We start from the raw sequence: 17899 nt of genomic DNA, 5'->3' as shown, positions 1-17899 counted from the left end.
AAGCTTTAGGAGTGGTACGTAAAAAGGAATGAAGTAAAGAGGTAGGGGCAGGAGAGGAATTGGGGGTGGGGGGTGTGCAAGAGACGGGTGTAAGTTGCCATAACAGCTTCTTTGAGAAGAAGATATCTGTGGGTAAAAGAAGCAGGTAAACCATATGTGGTACGAAGAGTAGAGAAGGGTATGAAAGAAGAATGTAAGAATAATTGGGAGACCCAAATTAGTCCTCTATGCCGCCATGCCTTCCAGTAAAAGGGCCTATCACGTATCAGGAGGGAAGTATTATGCCAAATAGTTGAGGTAAGAAGCTCAGCAATTGTCATAGGGGGATCTGGGGAAGAAGTTAAAAGTAATTTAATGGTGAATTTGTGAATGGTAGTAGGAATAGAGGAGGGTTTGCGTGAGAAGGAAAGGTATTCAGTGAAGGCGAAAGGGGAAAGGAAGAGGCGTTCAAGTTTAGCCCATAGAGGGCATGGGGAAGTCGAATCTTGTAACCAGAGGGAAGCCTGTCGTAACAGAAATGCCTTATGATAGGCTGGGAAATCTGGGAAGTTAACTCCGCCTTCTGATTTGGGACGGATGAGCCGAGCAAGGGACATTCTAGGTTTCTTGTTGCTTCATAAAAAGGATGTCAAAATTGAGTTAATTTTCCTGAAAAGTTTAGAGGGGATGGGGACAGGAATATTAGAAATAGTGTAGAGGACGATAGGGGAGAGCATCATTTTAATTGTATTGAGGCGGCCCCACCATGATAGGTAAAGGGGGTGCCATCGAGATGTTAAGTCCAATAGTTTTTGAATGCATTTATTTAGACAGAGGGAAACTGTGTTGGAGATAGAGGGAGTGATGTGAAGGCCAAGGTACTTAATGTGTGAGGAACTCCATGTAAAGTTTGAAGTGCTGAAATCAGGGGGGAACGTAAACTTCGTCAAGGGTAGAATCTCACATTTGTCATTATTGAGCTTATAGTCAGATATCTGGGAATAATCTCTGGCCTCAGCAAGGAAGGCAGGAAGAGATTCAATGGAGTTAGAGATGAAAAGCAAAATATTGTCTGCATTAGCGGCCAGCTTAACTTGGAAATCTAAGGCCTGAAAGCCGTGTATGTTTGGGTTTTGACTGAGTTTGGATAGAAAAGGTTCTAAAGCCAGATTAAAAAGAAAAGGGGACAGAGGGCAGCCTTGACGCACTCCTCTTCCTAAATCAAAAAAGGAAGAAATTAGGCCGTTGGCGCAAACCGCCGTACGAGCATTGGAGTACAATAAAGAAATCAAGGAGATAAATTTGGGGCCAAAACCAAACCATTTGAGGGCATAAAATAAATAGGTCCATTCAACCCTATCAAAAGCTTTCTCAGCATCTAGGGCAATTGCCGCAAGGGCATGGGGTGATTTATGAGATTTCGATAGAACATTAAACAAAAGTCTAGTATTATCTGTGATAAAGCGGCCCTTGACGAAGCCTGATTGTTCCTCACCTAAGAGGTCCGGAAGGAGGAGATTAAGACGCGCTGCAAGTGATTTAGCAAATATCTTGTAATCAATAGTAACCAAAGAAATGTGCCTATAGTTCTTACAGTGTTGCTCATCCTTCCCCTCCTTGTGTATGAGGCAAATGTGGGCGTCAGAGAGAGAGCCTGAGGAGGCACCTAAGGCAAGAAATGAGTCTAATAGGGAGTGTAATTTCGGGATGAGGAGATTTGAAAAATGAAGGAAGAATTCAACAGTAAGACCATCTGGTCAAGGGGCTTTGTCTTTTTTAAGAGACTGGAGTGCTAGAAGTAATTCGTGTTGAGAAACATCTAATTCTAAAGAAGAAAGGTCAAGAGGGAAGTGGTCAGGTTTACGTATAGTAGAAAAGAAATGATCTAGGGATTGGGTAGAGGGTTGGGTCTCAGAGGAGTACAAAGTTTTGTAGAAAGAGGAATATTCAGTGAGGATGTCAACATCTTTATCTTGGAGAAGGGAGTGAGCATCAAAGATGGATTCAATATTCAATTTGTTGTGTTTAATTTTCAAGTAATTAGCTAAAATCTTTCCGGCTTTGTTTCTGCCGCCGTAAAAATTTGCGCTGGATTTCAGTAAATAGAGGGAAGCGTCCTCTGTGGATTTTTTGTTGAACCTCATTTTGGCATTAACAAGGGCTGTTAAACTGTCTTGTGAGTGAGAGGTAAAATAAGAGTGTTCCAATTTCTTAATATCTTGAAGAAGAGCCTCTGTATATTTGCGTGCAAGTCTTCACTTCTTTGTAACAAATCCAATTATAAAATCTCTTGCCGAGGCCTTAAAGGCATCCCAAATAGTGTGTTTGGGGATGGAAGGGGTATCATTAAATAAGAAATATTCATGAAAAAATTCAGTAAAGGAAGCAGTAAATTTGGGATCCAATAAAAGAGCCTTATTGAAACGCCATCTCTTTGGTCCAACGAGCTTAGGGAGTAAGTCAATATGGACTATGGTAGGAGCATGATCCGAAAATAAAATTGGACCAATTTCAGCATGAGTAAGAGTTTGGGAAATATTGTGAGTAACAAAAATATAATCAGTGCGGGACTGGAATGATGGCATGGGGAGTAAAAAGGAAATTCCCTTGTTGTCGGGTTATACAGGCGTCAGGCGTCAATGAGTTTGTGTTGGGAGATAGCTTGAGTAAATAGCTTGTGAGATTTATTTGGGACAAAGTGAGTCTTGGAATTCCGGTCAATAAAAGGATCAAGAGGATGATTGCAGTCACCTGCTAAAATAAAATTCTCATCAGCAAATCTAGTAATGATCTGGTGAGTTTCTTAAATGGTTCAGTCTCTTCCTTGCTCCCCCCTCACTGCTGCAGCTTCCTGTCTTTTAGAGCGGACTTTCTCTGCACAGCCTGTGGTTTTGCTCCCAGACCAGAACTTCTGTTGCTCAATTCATATATTACTTCCCTGAGAGGGTTGTGCGTCAAAGCTGCTCTGATTAATGCCAGATCAATGAGAAAACATCACACTGAGATTTTTGACCTTGTCTCTGATAACTCTTTGGATCTGTTGTTTGTTACGGAGACTTGGCTTGATGCCGTATCAAACCTTATTGTTGTGCTGCCCACCTCCGCTGGTTTTAAGCTTTGCAGGTAGGATCGCCCCGGTGGTAGAGGAGGTGCTTTAGCTATCCTATACAGGAATAATTGGGTTCTTCACAGTGAAGTCTCTAGTACACGGAACGCGTGTGAGGCATTGGATTTCAACATCCACTTCTCTGATCATTTTACACTGGGTGGTCTCTTATCTATTGCCCCTTTGGCCCGGCTTGTGCTTTTCTTAAATCCTGTGGTAATGCCATAGCCGAGCGGTCACTTCGCTTTTCTCACTTTATGATTCTGGCCGATGTGAATCTACATCTTTATCAACAAGATGCTAAAGATTCTGTAGATTTCCTTGATTCCCTTCAATTAGCTCACCTTTTCCAATGGGTTTTCCATCCCACTCATCAGGGTGGTCATATTTTCGACCCTATCTGTTCCAACTTCCCTGAGGTGGTCGGACCACTTTCTCATCCGGTTTTCCTGGGAGATCACTCGGCCAGCTCAGCCTTCTCGCTCCATTCGTCCTATGACGTTCTGTAAAATTGACCGCTTCAATTTAGGAGCTCTTTGGCTGCATCTAGGCCCCCCGTCAGCAAGATCGTGAAGGGAGTGTGACCGGGTTTACTAGAGAATCTCCCTCTAATCCTTGGTTCCTACCGGAGCTCAAAAACTTGAAACATGAGTGCAAAGTTCTGGATAGGGCTTGGCAGGGATGTGGAATTCCTATAGCCCGACACCCAGGACATAATATTTGGGGTCAAGGGCAACAAGTTTTCATGTTTATTTTGACTTTGGGGCAAGTAGGCCCACCCCTGCAGCGCAAACCCTTTAGCTGTCAGTTTGCAGTACCATATTATGGATCAGGGAAGGGCACAGTCTGCAGATAAGGGAATCTTTTTGTTCATATGTTTATGCTGCTCAAACTTGTATTTATGGTTCATTAATTGAAAACCTTTATTATTAGGGCGAGCTTTCAAAGTAAATCTTCTAAGCACTAACTGCACTACTGACAGTGCTTCCAGTATAAAAACGTGCACACACGTTTTTAAGGTCTAGCAATATTAGGCTATGTATAATCCTACCAGAATGCTCTCTGATTTGATGCAAATATTTGAAGAAACTTAAAAGCATGATTGATGAAACTTTGCTTTCAAAATAAAATGTTCAGAAAAAAATGAAAGCAGGAAAAAAAACATTTTGCTAAACTACTGTAAAATGTCTGGTACCATTTCTTTGCAGCATCATTTAGTAACATGTTTTTGATGCATGCTGGTATTTCCCAACAATATTCATTATAGAGAATCAGTGTAACCAGTTCCAATAAGATTATGGTAAAAAAAAATAAACATGCATTGGCAAAGCCAGTAGGTCTGAAATTGATGGGCAGCTTTTTAGTTTTGTCAATGTGTGACTTGTTTTGGCATGGTTTTTGTAAACCTTTATTGGTGTGGGAGCTGCCGGGCCCTCACCATTATAACAAACATTGGCAAAAGCAAAAATAGTTTTTGGTCTCAAAAAGCACACACTGCCACAGTAGTTACTCGCACTGAACAAAATTACTTTGTGGGCTGATATGCTCCATCTGAAAAAGCAGAATGCTGTCACTCACATTGAAGCCAGCCAATACAGAGAGAGAGAGACAGGCGTTTAATAAAAGCAAAAGGTCATGGTCAACACCAGACCAAATTAGGGGCCCAATTATTAAAGAAAGTCTCAAAGGGGGGGGGTGTGGCTAGCAGCCAAGCATGGCGGCCGCATAGTGTGAGAGCTCCCGAGGGCACTGCAGCCTTTCAACAAATCTGTCACATCTATCCACCACCAAGCGCGCCTGAAGCGGCGGCGTTCAAGTCCGGGACCCAAGCGGTGTCACCGGTCCAAGTTTCGAGGAAATCGATACACCGGAGCCTGAGCTACATCGTGTGGCGAGTTGGGGCCTACAACCAGGGGTGAAGCACCGACCTTGCGTGGAATCCGGACCCCAGCGGAAGTGCAGCGGAGCCGGCCGGAGACAGTGAACGCACCCCGGTGCCTGACGGAAGATTCAGAACAAGCCTACAACTCCTGGCGGCGTCCTCCGGTGGCACACGGGCTGCCGCGAACACCAAGCAGGACCTGAACGGTGCAGAGGTCAGTGCAACCCCAGCCTGGGCCGCGCGGAACGGGGACAACACCCTGCAACAACCCCCCCCCCTCCCCCCCCGCGAGAACCTAACTGGCGCCGCAACATTGCGGGGGGCAATATCAGTCACCGCATGGGAGCGGGGAAGCAGTGGGCCCGCACAACAAGCCAGAACAGAAGCCAGTTCGACGGTGCCCCAGGGGGACGACGCACCGCCGGACATAAACGCGGGAACACAGGGGGACCCCCCAGGCCCGCCACCAGCAGCGTCGACATAACAGCAGTGACCCAACACGCGGCGGCCGGTCCAGTGCACGAGAGACGGTGCAGGGCAGAAGAGCGAGGGGGGGGATCGCAGTGACAGCTCCATCCCGGAGAGAGGCTACCGGGGGCAACGACACGAAACGCATCAGCGGCTCCTAGACTCCCACGCTAACGACCAGTGAGACCTAATACTATCTGGCTGATACCGCCTATCAGAGACTTCAATCGGCTCACAGGCCACGGTCACCTGGGACATATCTCTGGCACTCACAGGCCCCAGCACCATGGCGGGAAAAGGCCTCAGGAGCGGATCCACGCAAGCCAAACTGGATAAATTCGCCTATGGACACCAGGGACAACAGCACACTACAGGGCGACCCTCCACAGGCCATGCCCAGGAAGCAGAAAAGACGACGAAAATAACGCTAGAGGACATCATGAAAACACTCTCAGAAGTGAAAACAACAGTGGGCGCCATCTCCTCAGAAGTATCTCTGCTGCGAGCGGACTTTCACAAAATGGCGGAGAGGGTGTCGCAGGTGGAAGTGGTCACGAAATCACTCGTGGAAGACACCTCAGAGCTCCAATTGGCCATGGAAAGGATGCAAAAAGTCACCAAACTCCTGCACGACAAGCTGGACGACCAGGAAGGGCGTTCACGCCGTAACAACGTACGTATCCTTGGACTTCCAGAGACAGAGGGGAAGGGGGCCATGGACCTCTATGTATAAGACCTCATCAAGAACAAGCACCAGCCCAAGGGCCTGTCGCACTTCTTTTCGGTGGAGAGAGCGCACAGAGTCCCGGGGGGCCCACCCAAGACGGGGGCGGCTCCAAGACCGGTGCTAGCCCGGCTCTTCAACTTCAGGGACAGGGACGCAATATTGCAGGCGGCGAGGACTTCACCACCAGTACGGATTCAAAATGCAACCTTAGCGTTCTTCCCAGACTACACGGCAGAGGTGGCCAGGCGACGTAAGTCCTTCACGGAGGTTAAGAAAGCACTGCGCGACAGAGAACTGCCGTACTCCATGATGTTCCCTGCTAAACTACGGATAGTGGCCGAGGGGAAGACCTGGTTTTTTGACACGCCGGAGGTGGCTCAAGAATGGCTGGAGGGCTGGCGACCAGCGGGGAGACGACACCGCTCACAGCGAGACCAGCCGCGACACCGTACTGACCAGACACCGCCCAGTCAGTCCTCCCACCGACCACACCAGGGAGGCGAGACAGAAATAGAATCCGACCTTGAGAGAGATCCGCTAGACTCTGGACAATTGGCTCCGGTGTAACATTTAACTGTATTATTTTTCGAGACTGTGTGGGCCCCGGGACCGTGGCTCGGACGTAGCTGAGTAGGGTGGGCACAGGCAGTGCCCAGAGGGGACTCACCAACCCTACGAGCAAGTAAGATGTATAGGGGAGGGCTGAAGCACTCTGCACAGTTGGGGAGGCGGGCGGGAGTTTGTCCGTGGAGCAGGGTAGCAGGGAGGGGGGATGGGATTGAAGTTTATTTGTTGGAATGTTTACTCTTGTTTGTAGTCATCGTTCACCACCTACATAGTAGTAGCACCCTGACATCAGCACGTCTCCTACACAGCACGACACTAGTCGACGCATGGGTTAAGCCGCAGCACACGCTGTGTGCAAGACTCCTTCATCAGCCTAATGGCCAGGCCACTTAATCACACGCCCGCCGAGGACCCCTCCACGGCCGGGAAGATTCCCCCACTGCGCATACTGACATGGAATGTCCGGGGCCTGGGTGACAAAATCAAGAGAGGCTTGGTCCTCCAGGCCATAAAGCGGCAAAACCCAGATGTGGTCCTCCTACAGGAAACCCACCTCACGGGATCCACCTGCAAAGCCCTAGACAGACGTGGGTACACAATGGCGGTCCACGCCGACTTCACTACTGGCTCCAGGGGAACAGGCATACTGGTGAGAAGATCTTCCCCCCTTATGGTATCCCGCCGTGTGGCAGACGACCAGGGTCGCTTTGCCGCAATCCATGGCCAGTGGGAGGGCAGGGCCCTAAATGTGATTTCAGTATATATTCCCCCAGCCCTACACTCGGTGGCCCTACCAGCACTGGGCAAATTCCTTCTTGATCTCCCTGATGGCGACATGATTGTTGGGGGAGACTTTAACGCAGTCATGGATCCACTTAAGGACACTTTTCCCTCCAGAACCCGACCACGAGGTACTGCACCGCTGTCAGACTTTGCGGAAGCCCTAGGCCTTGTAGACCTCGGGCGGCAACTACACACAGAGACCACCCACTACACTTACTACTCAGCGGTACATAACAGCTTATCTCGCATAGACTACTTCATGACACTGGGTTTGGGACTTGACATGGTAGAAAAAGTGGACACACTACCCAGGGGGGTCTCGGATCACTCTCCAATCGTCCTATCGCTGACCACCCGAGGGAAAAGAAATGCTCGACTATATCCAATCTACCCCAATTTCCTGAAAGTCCCCAAGATTCGAAAGAAACTCAAACTGGCGACGTCGCTGTATTTTGCTGAAAACACGGGCACAGTAGAGTCGCCCTCCATCCTATGGGAGGCGTACAAAACTGTCCTCAGAGGGGCGGCCATTGCGGCGATTACGGGACACAAACGGGACTCACGAAAGGAACTCACAGACCTGGAACTTGCACTGGATACGGCCAATAACGCTCATATGACAGACCCCTCCCCATCCACGACACACACACTCATGCTCTGGCAGCAACACTACCTAGCCCACCTCAAAACGACAGAGAAGGGATACATCGCACACACTAGACATAGAATCTACGATGTGGGCGACAAAGCGGGACGTATGCTAGCGTGGCTGGACAAGAGAGGGAATGGAGTGAGAGGTATCCATAGACTCAACACGGAGGATGGGCGGACACTGGTACACCCGGAAGACATTGTAGGCGAATTAGCACGACACTATCAGGAAATCTATACACCGGAACGGAGGGTCACACGACAAATGGCGACGGCAACACTTGCAGACATTACCATCCCCAGCATTACACAAGAGGATAGTGACGCCCTAGAACTAGACCCGACGGGGGAAGAAATCCAGCTGGCGATCCAGGCGTTACAGTCAGGTAAAGCACTGGGCCCTAATGGGATACCGGTAGAGTGGTACAAAACCGTGGCTGCAGACCTCCGTGCCCCATTGCTGGCCATGTATTTAGAGAGTAGGGACAGACTAGAGCTGCCGCTGGATCAACGCACGGCAACGATTGTAGCAATACCTAAGCCCGGAAAACCACCGGCAGAATGCACCTCGTACCGCCCGATATCATTACTGAACATCGAGGCCAAAATACTAGCTAAACTTCTAGCTACCCGATTGCTGCCCCATCTCAGTACCCTAATCCACCCTGACCAGTCGGGCTTTATGCCCCACCGGAGCACGGCGTTGAATCTCAGAAGAGTCCACGGAGTGTTGGCCCGTGCACACCTCCTCACGGAACAGGCGGTAATCCTCTCTCTCGACGCCAAAATGGCGTTCGACTTAGTAGAATGGGAATACCTCTTCGTGGTGCTGGAACGCATGGGTTTTGGGCCAAAATACATAAGGTGGATACGGCTGCTCTACACGAAACCCGTTGCACAAGTGGTGGCCAATGGCCACACGTCGCCGAGATTCCCACTGGGCAGGGGGACCAGGCAGGGCTGCCCCCTGTCCCCCCTGCTCTTCGCACTGGTACTTGAACCCTTGGCCATCCAAATCAGATCAACACCACTGTTCGCGGGCATCAAATGGGAGGAGGGATGGGAGGACAAAGTCTCGCTATACGCAGACGATATGCTCATATACATGACCACACCCGAGACCGGCATCCCAGCCCTACTAGACCTCTGTGACACGCATGGACGCACATCGGGTTACACTCTCAACTGGTCGAAATCCACCGTATACACATTAAAGGGCCCGGAGCCGAGACTGCAGGGTAACTGTCCTATGCTTAAGACATCGGCCTCTTTCAAGTACCTAGGTATTGTCATTGCGAGCGGGGAAGCAGACTTTTTTGTGAACAACCTAAAACCACCCATAGATCGCCTGCGAGCAGATGTTAAGCACTGGGCGGCCCTCCCCCTGACCCTACTGGGCAGGGCGGCACTGTACAAGATGATGGCCCTCCCAAGACTCCTTTACGTACTGGAAAATACTCCACACCTGGTACCACAGCGTTATTTCCAACAGATTGTGGCACTGGTCACTGTCCTGCTCTGGAACACAGGCCCGGCGCGCATAGCATATGACAAGCTGGTAAAGAGCTGGTACGAGGGTGGCATAGCGCTCCCCAACATTCAGCTATATTACTGGGCGGCCCAACTCAAGATTATAAACTACTGGATCCACGCCCCGAAGGACGACCCGGCCTATCGGGCAGACTGGTCGCAACTTGGGACGGACTGTATGCTATCCGTGCTTTACAACAAGTCACAACTGAAGGCCCTGATCGGCCCGACCAAACACACGGCGGCGCTATGGCACGTGGCACAGGCCCGTCTGGGGTGGGCAGGCCGACTCACTAAAATGACGCCCTTGTGGGACACGAAAGCGTTGGGGAACATGAGAGGCTGTAAGGGGTTTGAGCGGTGGGACTCAATAGGCATCTCTACGATAGGAGACCTCTGGGACAATGATTCCATATTACCATTTCCACAGTTGCAACAGCAATACAACCTCGGACCCACAGAAACGTTTCGGTATGTCCAGATTAGGCATGCATTACTACAGGCAATCCCTGCCGGCACCACACTACCAGACTCCTCTCCTTTGGAAGATAGATTACTAACAGATTTCATGCTCCAAAGCGCCACCTCCCTTACATACAAAAAGCTGATCAACAATCTCAAAGACCCGACGCTAAAACTTAAGGGGAAATGGGAGGGGGAACTAGGTGAGACAGACGAATTTGAATGGAATGAGGCCCTGGCCTCCCCGAAAGAGCTGGGAATCTCTAGTAAGCTCAGACTGGTACAGCTTAAAATCTTACACCGCATCTATTACACCAGGACACTGCTGCACAAAATACAAAGAGCAACACACCCCTTCTGTTTGCGAGGCTGCGGGGAGGAAGGGACACTGTTCCACACAATATGGGAATGCCCGCAAATACGCGAATTCTGGAGACAGGTGCTCCGTTCCATCTCCCAGGCCCTCAAACTTTCCATTTTACCCGAACCGCGTAAATGCCTTCTAAACATCTGGGACCCAAACGACCTGGGTAGATATGAACTGATTTGGGCGTCACTGGCATTGACAGTAGCTAAACGGGATATAGCACAGAAATGGGGGGCGCCGGAAGTGCCCACCGCCAGTAGATGGGCTAAAAACATGGACATCCTAATGGTGACAGAGCGAGCGGTTTATGTGCTTCGAGCAGCGCCCCGGAAATGGAACAAAGTCTGGGCGGCATGGAACATGTACAGAGGGGAACTTTGTGAGCCCTTACCAGAGGGAGAGGAATCAGACTCAGAGGGGGAGGAGGAGTAACTGAACGGCTGCGGGGAAATGGCCTCCGAAATATGACAAGGGTACATGGGCGGCAATGACCTGGCCTTTTATTGCAATACGAATAGCGGCGCAGGCTGTTGCGAGCTGTGGGAGACGTCAAAGGGCTACGATGACACATGGTTGGGGGGGCATGTTGGGAAGTTTGTTCTTAATGGTTATATGGAAAGAGACGTAGTCATCACTGAAGTTGGGGGGGGGGGTTATCAAGGGAATGCACTTTACGAAAAATATCTTACATTGGATGCATAGACGAAACCCGTGACGCAGCAGAAACTATGTCTTAATCACGAGAATGTAGCCCGTAATTTATTGCGCAGATAAATTGTACGAAATGTAAGGATTACCGATTGGATGTATGCAATTGATTAACCACTATTCCTTCCTAACAATAAAGTTTTTAAAAAAAAAAAAAGAAAGTCTCAAAGGGGCACCGATGGTATTTGTCCTTGCATTAAGTGCAGCTATGTGGCTTTCGGGAATTCCCAAAAATTTACAGAAGTAGATCAAGAAAAAGTACTCCTAGAAAATATTTGTGAACTGCATTTTAGCATGAGCAAATATGCATGTGTAGATTTGCTCATGTGAAAATCTAAGTGTTTGAAGTTCACTTTCCCTCCAACCACTTTTTTCCTAATTCTGGAAGAAGGTTTATATCTGTCATTGTCAAGAGTAAATTTCCAACATTTGTCAGTATGGGAAAAAATTAGAGAGGAGTTGTTGAAAACCATTAAAACATGCATGTTAGTAGGTTTGCACAGACTCAAAAGGGCTTTCTAACCCTGGAACTATTGCTGACCACTACCTTCAGCCCCAGTATGTAGATCTGCGGAAATGTGGCAACATAAGGGGACTGCAAGTATTCAAACACTACTATGGTAGGAGCCCTGGCATAATCAAGAGAGCTCTTATATAATGCCATAATTCAGAGCTCTTCTATAATGCCACCATTTTTCTCTGCACTACATGGAACCAAAGGGACATGTGGATTTTGTTACAGGACAAGTAGATTTATGAAGCAACCTGCCCCATGGACAAGTAGATATTTTATTAAATTCCACACCCCTGGGGCTTGGCCTGCCAGCTGTTACTGCCCTCTGGCAAAATCTACTTTGAGAGCCAAACAACAAAGTTACTATGCCACCACCGTGGTAGCAAAGACTCAGTTCTTTACTTTGCGTATCGTCCAGGCTAACAACAACTCTAAAGAAATGTTCTCAATTGTGAAAAGCTTTATGTCTCCGCTCTCCTTGCCGCGTTCTGCGCCTGTTATGGAGGCCTGGTGTAATACTCTTGCCAAGTTTACTCTGGACAAAATTTGTGCCATTCAAGCCATGTTTGCCCCATGTGCTTCAAAACCTAGGCCCCGTATTTCTGTTCTGCCCTCAGAGGATCCTTTGTGCATTCTTTCTTCCTTCTTGCCAGTAGATTTATCTATCTCCCTTAAAATTTTGAAGGCTCTGAAATCAGGATCTCTTACAGATCCCTGTACGGACAGACTCTTGGCCTTTGTTGCAGACTGGATAAATCCGGAGGTCAATCTGATCATTAACATGTCGCTGCGGGATCCCCTTGTTCCAACGTTCTGGAAGCAGACAAAAAATCTTCCCCTCCTTAAAAGGCCATCCCTGGACCCATCCATTCCGGGAAACTACCGCCCTATCTCGCTGCTGCCCAGCCTGGCCAAGGTCTGTGAATATGTGGTCACCAACCAACTTACTGAGTAAGTCGAGGCCTTTGGCCTGCTTAATCCAGTGCAATCGGGTTTCCGGGCTGCCTATAGCACAGGGTCTGCTGTATGGGAGGTGTCTGAGGCGATTCGAGAGTGCCTCGATGCCGGCGGGAGGGCAGCTTTGGGTATGCTGGACCTCTTGACGGCTTTTGATCCTGTGCCTCATGCTCTGCTTTTGGATCGCCTCTTGAAAATTGGAGTATCTGGGTCGGTGAGGGACTGGATCAGATCTTTTTGGGAGTGTCGCACACAGCAGGTTTGGCTTCCTCTGTGTGCCTCTGCCCCAGGCGTCCCACATGGGTCATCCCTTAGCCCCCTTCTTTTTAACATCTATGTTACCCCGCTCATCTGTCTTGCGGAAGCATTAGGGGCTAAGGTGAGGACCTACGCTGACGACACCCAACTTCTGTTTTCTTGGGGACTTGACGAGGATGCAGTTCTCCCCACCCAACACTGCGATTCCTCTGTCTTTCAGTGACTTGCTCAGGCACAGCTCAAGTGCAATGAGGAGAAATCAGAGATCCTCTTGTACGGCGCATTCCCTGCGGACTTCAGAGAGAGGCTTTGGCCCCCGGGTTCTCCCCTACCTATCTTTAAGGGTGACTCTGGTAAGAATCTCGGGTCTCGTTCAATGAGAAGCTGACCTTCTCATCACAGGTTAAGAAGTTGTCTGGCTCTTGTTTTAGCATCCTGAAGTCTCTGAGGAAGTTTCTTCCTCTTCTGCCTAATCGATTACGCTAATGCACTGTACGCTAGCATTCCGGGTTATATTTTGAATAAGTTGCAGGTGATCCAAAATTTGGCTGCCCGACTCCTGCTAGGCCTTTCCAGCTGGTGCAGTGTGTTCTCTCAACTATGATCTCAGCATTGGCTCCCAGCGGAGGCTCAGATAAAATGTAAAATATTATCCATTGCTCCCAAAGCCCTCCATGGTCTGGATCCCATTTAAGTACAGAAGGGATTTGCCTTCTATACTCCGGGAAGACAGCTGCGTTCTTCTTCCCCGCTTTTAGCGCAGATTCCTCAATTTAATTGCCAAAGGCTTGGCGGGAGCTCTTTTGCCTGGCTGGCGGCGCAAGCATGGAATGCTCTGCCATTGTCTTGAGGGGCGTCAAAGAATGTCTATGATCTTTAAAAAAAAGCTGAAAACTCTTCCGTTCTAGTTCTATTATTCGACTCTGTTTCTGACCTTTTTCAGTCTTGCGCTGGAACACTCCTTGGAGTATCTGTGCATGGTACAAGTGCATATAACATAACATAACATATTCTTCAAACTCCACATTTTTCCACAGGCAAATTGAGACCGACAAAACCTGCTGAAAATGACTAGGGGAAAAAATGCAGCAAATTCCAATCCCATTGGGAATTTGGTGGGGAAAGTACCAATTCTACATGAAATTCCAAATTTTTCTAGAGAATATTTGGAAAAGAGGGCGTTTACTCCTGCCAGTAAATGCCTCTATGCAGGGTAATGGTACAGACTTGCTGTAGTAAATACATCATACCAAACCCAGGCAGTCATAATCAGAGCCTTAGTAGCAACTTATTAAAAAAAGGAGGGAAACCTCTAGGTTAGACTTATAGAAGTGCCATATATGAATTTGAAATCTGCAGTCATAAGTAGAATAGAGTGGTACACTGGGGGATACCACTCCCCCCAATTATGAGTTTTACCTGATGCTGTAATGCACTAGCAAAATTGAATGCATGCAGGAATACACCAGATAATACTACACCTGCATGTTTTCTCCAATTCTAACTCAACGAGTAGATAGTGACCAGTGTTGGTAACTCTGATTCCAGTGTTTCCCCTCCAGATACCAACTGTAAGAGTCTGGGTTACTGATTGAAAGGGGTGAAACCCTACTCAAGAGGCAACTACACTCCTTATCAGGGAGAAGTCAGACGCAAACCCCAAATTAACCTATGCTCAGCCCTCTGCTAGCTTTGTACAGAGCATTTAGTCTTAACTTAGAGACAATGTGAAAAGTATTTGTTCAACACTTCAAACAGCAATAATGTGAAACACAATACAAAAGAATCCCAGACTAAGTTAGAAACATAGGGTGAATTTTAATAAATAAATCAAAAACAAACAATAAAAAAATCCAAACAGTAGAACTGAAGATATGCAAGTGTAAAGATTTCAGTGAAAATAGCACCAAAAAGCACAAAACGCCAAATGTAGCTATTGGTTGCGTCGGACCGGGACAAAATCACAAATTCAAGCTCACTGTAATGGAGCGTGGGCCAGCTCAGGGAACTACTCAGGCCCACTGGATACAGTGTCCTATTCCTCGTTGCGAGCAGATACGGAGTTTCACGTTGAGGATGAGTTGCACAGCAGATTTGATGAGAGGTGGTTCTAGGGAGCAGCGGCCGTTCTGGGGAGCTGCAAAGTACGATGCAATATCTTTGAGTGGAGCTGAGTCACACAGTAGTAGTTCTGATTGGCTGCATTGGGCGAGGCAATGTCCTTTCCTGGAGATGCACGGCGAAGCGGTGGTTCCAATGGGCTGCATTGGGCGAGGTGACGTCATTGTGTGGAGAGGCATAGTGCAGCGGTGGTTCCGATAGAGATGCGTTGGGTGAGGCAATGTCCTTCCGTGGCTATGCATTGCACAGCAGTGGTTCTGATGGGCTGCAAGTACGATGCAAAGTCCTTGCATTGGCAAAGTCTGTACAGCAGAGTTGAGGCCGGCTGCCTGGCTGCCACAGGGGAGGCAAGGCATTGTATCTGCGAGGAGGCAATATGTCGAATACAGGACAGGGGAAGTAGTTGCATCTGTCGTGAGGTGTCGGTTCCAGTGAGGTGAGGTGAAGTCGGTGAGTTCATGAAGTCACCCCTGGCAGTTATCTGCGGCTAGATAACTGAATGCAGATGCTGGCAGTGACGGAGTATGTGCACACACTGGTGTAGGGAAGGCCGATAACTGCAGGCATCAGCAGGCATTGAAGGATGTCAGAGCTGGTGTGCAGGCAGGATGGTGCATCGTGGACTTCACGAGCAGTGCCCCTGGCCTTGGTGCAGGTTGCGGTATCACAGCAGTATCACAGATAGTGTCGGAGAAAGGTTTTCTTGCTTCTCTTAGGTTTCTTCCATCTCCTAATAGCAGGTACACCATCCAGAGGCCCAGTGGAGTTCGGGGGAGCTGGGGTGAAGTCTTTGTGACCCTGAGACTTCAGGACCTGAGGCCAGCACACACAAGCCCTTGGAGATTCTTCTTCAAGCAGGTTTATCAGCAAAGTTCCAGTCTTTGCCTCACACAGCACACATTAAAAGGGCAGTACTCCTCACAGCTCTTTAGCTCTCCTCCTTGGAAAAGGTTCCTCTTGAGTCCACAAGTGATCTAAAGTTCTGGGGTTTAAGGTCCACTGGCTTTGTTCTTCTTTGTGCCAGGGTCTCTGACCCCAGTCCAAACCAGTTCTGTCCTCACTGGTGCAGTATGACCACCAGGGGTGGAGACAGTATTGTACAAAGGAGAGAGGCCCTATTCAGATGCAAGGAAAACTCCTCCCACTACTCTAAATGCAGCCAAGGTTTATTCAGCTCAGCTCCGAGTCATCCAGGAAGGGCCAGGCACACCTCAACCCCCCCAGTGGCTGTCTACAGTCAATGCACATCCCCAGCCCCTGTCACTCCAAAACTAGACAGTCAATCCACAAGCAGGCAGAGGTACACAGAATGGTTAAATAAGAAAATGACTACATTCTAAAAGTGGCATTTTTAAACACACAATTTAAAAACAATCTTCACTAAATGATGTGTTATTAGATTCTGAGTTCAGAGAGCCTAAACTCAATTTCTCTATCTTGGCCCAATGGGGAGTTATATTTATAAGATGTTACAAAGTATCTCCCATGTTAGCTTATAGAACAGACAACCTTTCAATAGCAAAACACGAAATTGGCACTATTTCACTATTAGAACATGTCACACACACCAATACAGGTTCTACCTTTCACATACACTGCACCCTGCCCAAGGAGGTACCTTCGGCCTGAAGGGTGTCTTACATGTAGGAAATTAAAGGTTAGGGTACTTGCCAAGCTCACATGGCAGTTACAAACTGCATGTGCAGACACTACAGTGGTAGGTCTGAGACACATTTAAAGGGGTTCTCAGGTTGGCACAACCAGTGCAAGCCTACTCGTAGTATTTGATGTACAGGACCTGGCACACTTAGTGCGCTTTACTAGGGACTTACCAGTAAATCAAACATGCCAATCATGGATAACCAATTATAATCAGAATTTACACAGAGAGCATATGCACTTTAACACTGATCAGCAGTGGAAAGTGCCCAGTGTCCTAAAGCCAACAAAAATAGGTCAGGAAAAATAGGAGGAAAAAGCAAAACATTTGTGGATAACCCTGTAAAAAGGGCCATTTCCAACATGTCCCCTGGGGACCCCTTGCTGTTTGTGACTGGCTTAACACTCATTTGAAATTGGTGGTAACTACCATTGTTCTGCGAAAACAGTTGCTGTTGCAAAACAACCTTACATCCCCCTGCGACTCGTTATTAGGAAAGAACAGCCTTGGCAGGCCCATTCCTCATAGTGACTTGCAAGCCCTATTTTGTGAGTTGGAAATAGGTTTCTGACTTGTAAAATAAGGTTTGTACATGCTATAACTCTTTTAAGCGGTCGCAAACGGTCCAATTTTCCATTTACAACCACTAAAAAAAGTTGTACGCCTGGCCCTTAGTACTTTCTTCTTTCATCTTCCAAGCTAATATTTTCCCAAAACTTTTGCCATACTCATGATAAGCTAGCTTACTAGCCTCCTATTTCTCCCATATGACTGTTTTCAGATAGTCTGTCAATTCACTTCTTGCTTCTTTAGTTTTGCTATTTAACCTTTTTTGTTCTTGAGCATTAACGTAGGGGAAGCCCGGGAGATGCCTATACCTCCCTTTTATACAAAGAAGACCAAAGGAAAAAGATCAGTGGGCTTAGGGGCAGGAGGGTCTGCGGAGTCTGATTCAGGGTGAGCTAAAATAGATATTCACTAAAAAACAAACATATGAGCACAGAGATATCTATTAAAGAGGAAAGTGATAGTAAACAGCAGGACTCAGTGGTAGAGGTAGCCTTGGACTTCCCCCCAATATAAATACCTTTAATCCAAGTCAAAGCTTCTGATGGGGTTCAGGCTCCAATATACCCTTCTTAAGAACACTACTAGATCA

General features: G+C 47.9%; 1 protein-coding gene across 1 annotated transcript in view; it reads left to right on the top strand.

Moving 5' to 3' along the window:
- The window catches only part of CDHR1 (cadherin related family member 1), a 553828-nt gene that overhangs the window by 342092 nt on the left and 193837 nt on the right, over positions 1–17899 (top strand). The gene's annotated exons all lie outside the window — the stretch shown is intronic.

This window comes from Lissotriton vulgaris, chromosome 5 (assembly GCF_964263255.1).
Source record: "Lissotriton vulgaris chromosome 5, aLisVul1.2, whole genome shotgun sequence".
Classification (NCBI taxonomy): Eukaryota; Metazoa; Chordata; class Amphibia; order Caudata; family Salamandridae; genus Lissotriton; species Lissotriton vulgaris.
Note: the sequence above shows the minus strand (reverse complement) of the source record. Positions and strands in the feature narration are given on the sequence as shown.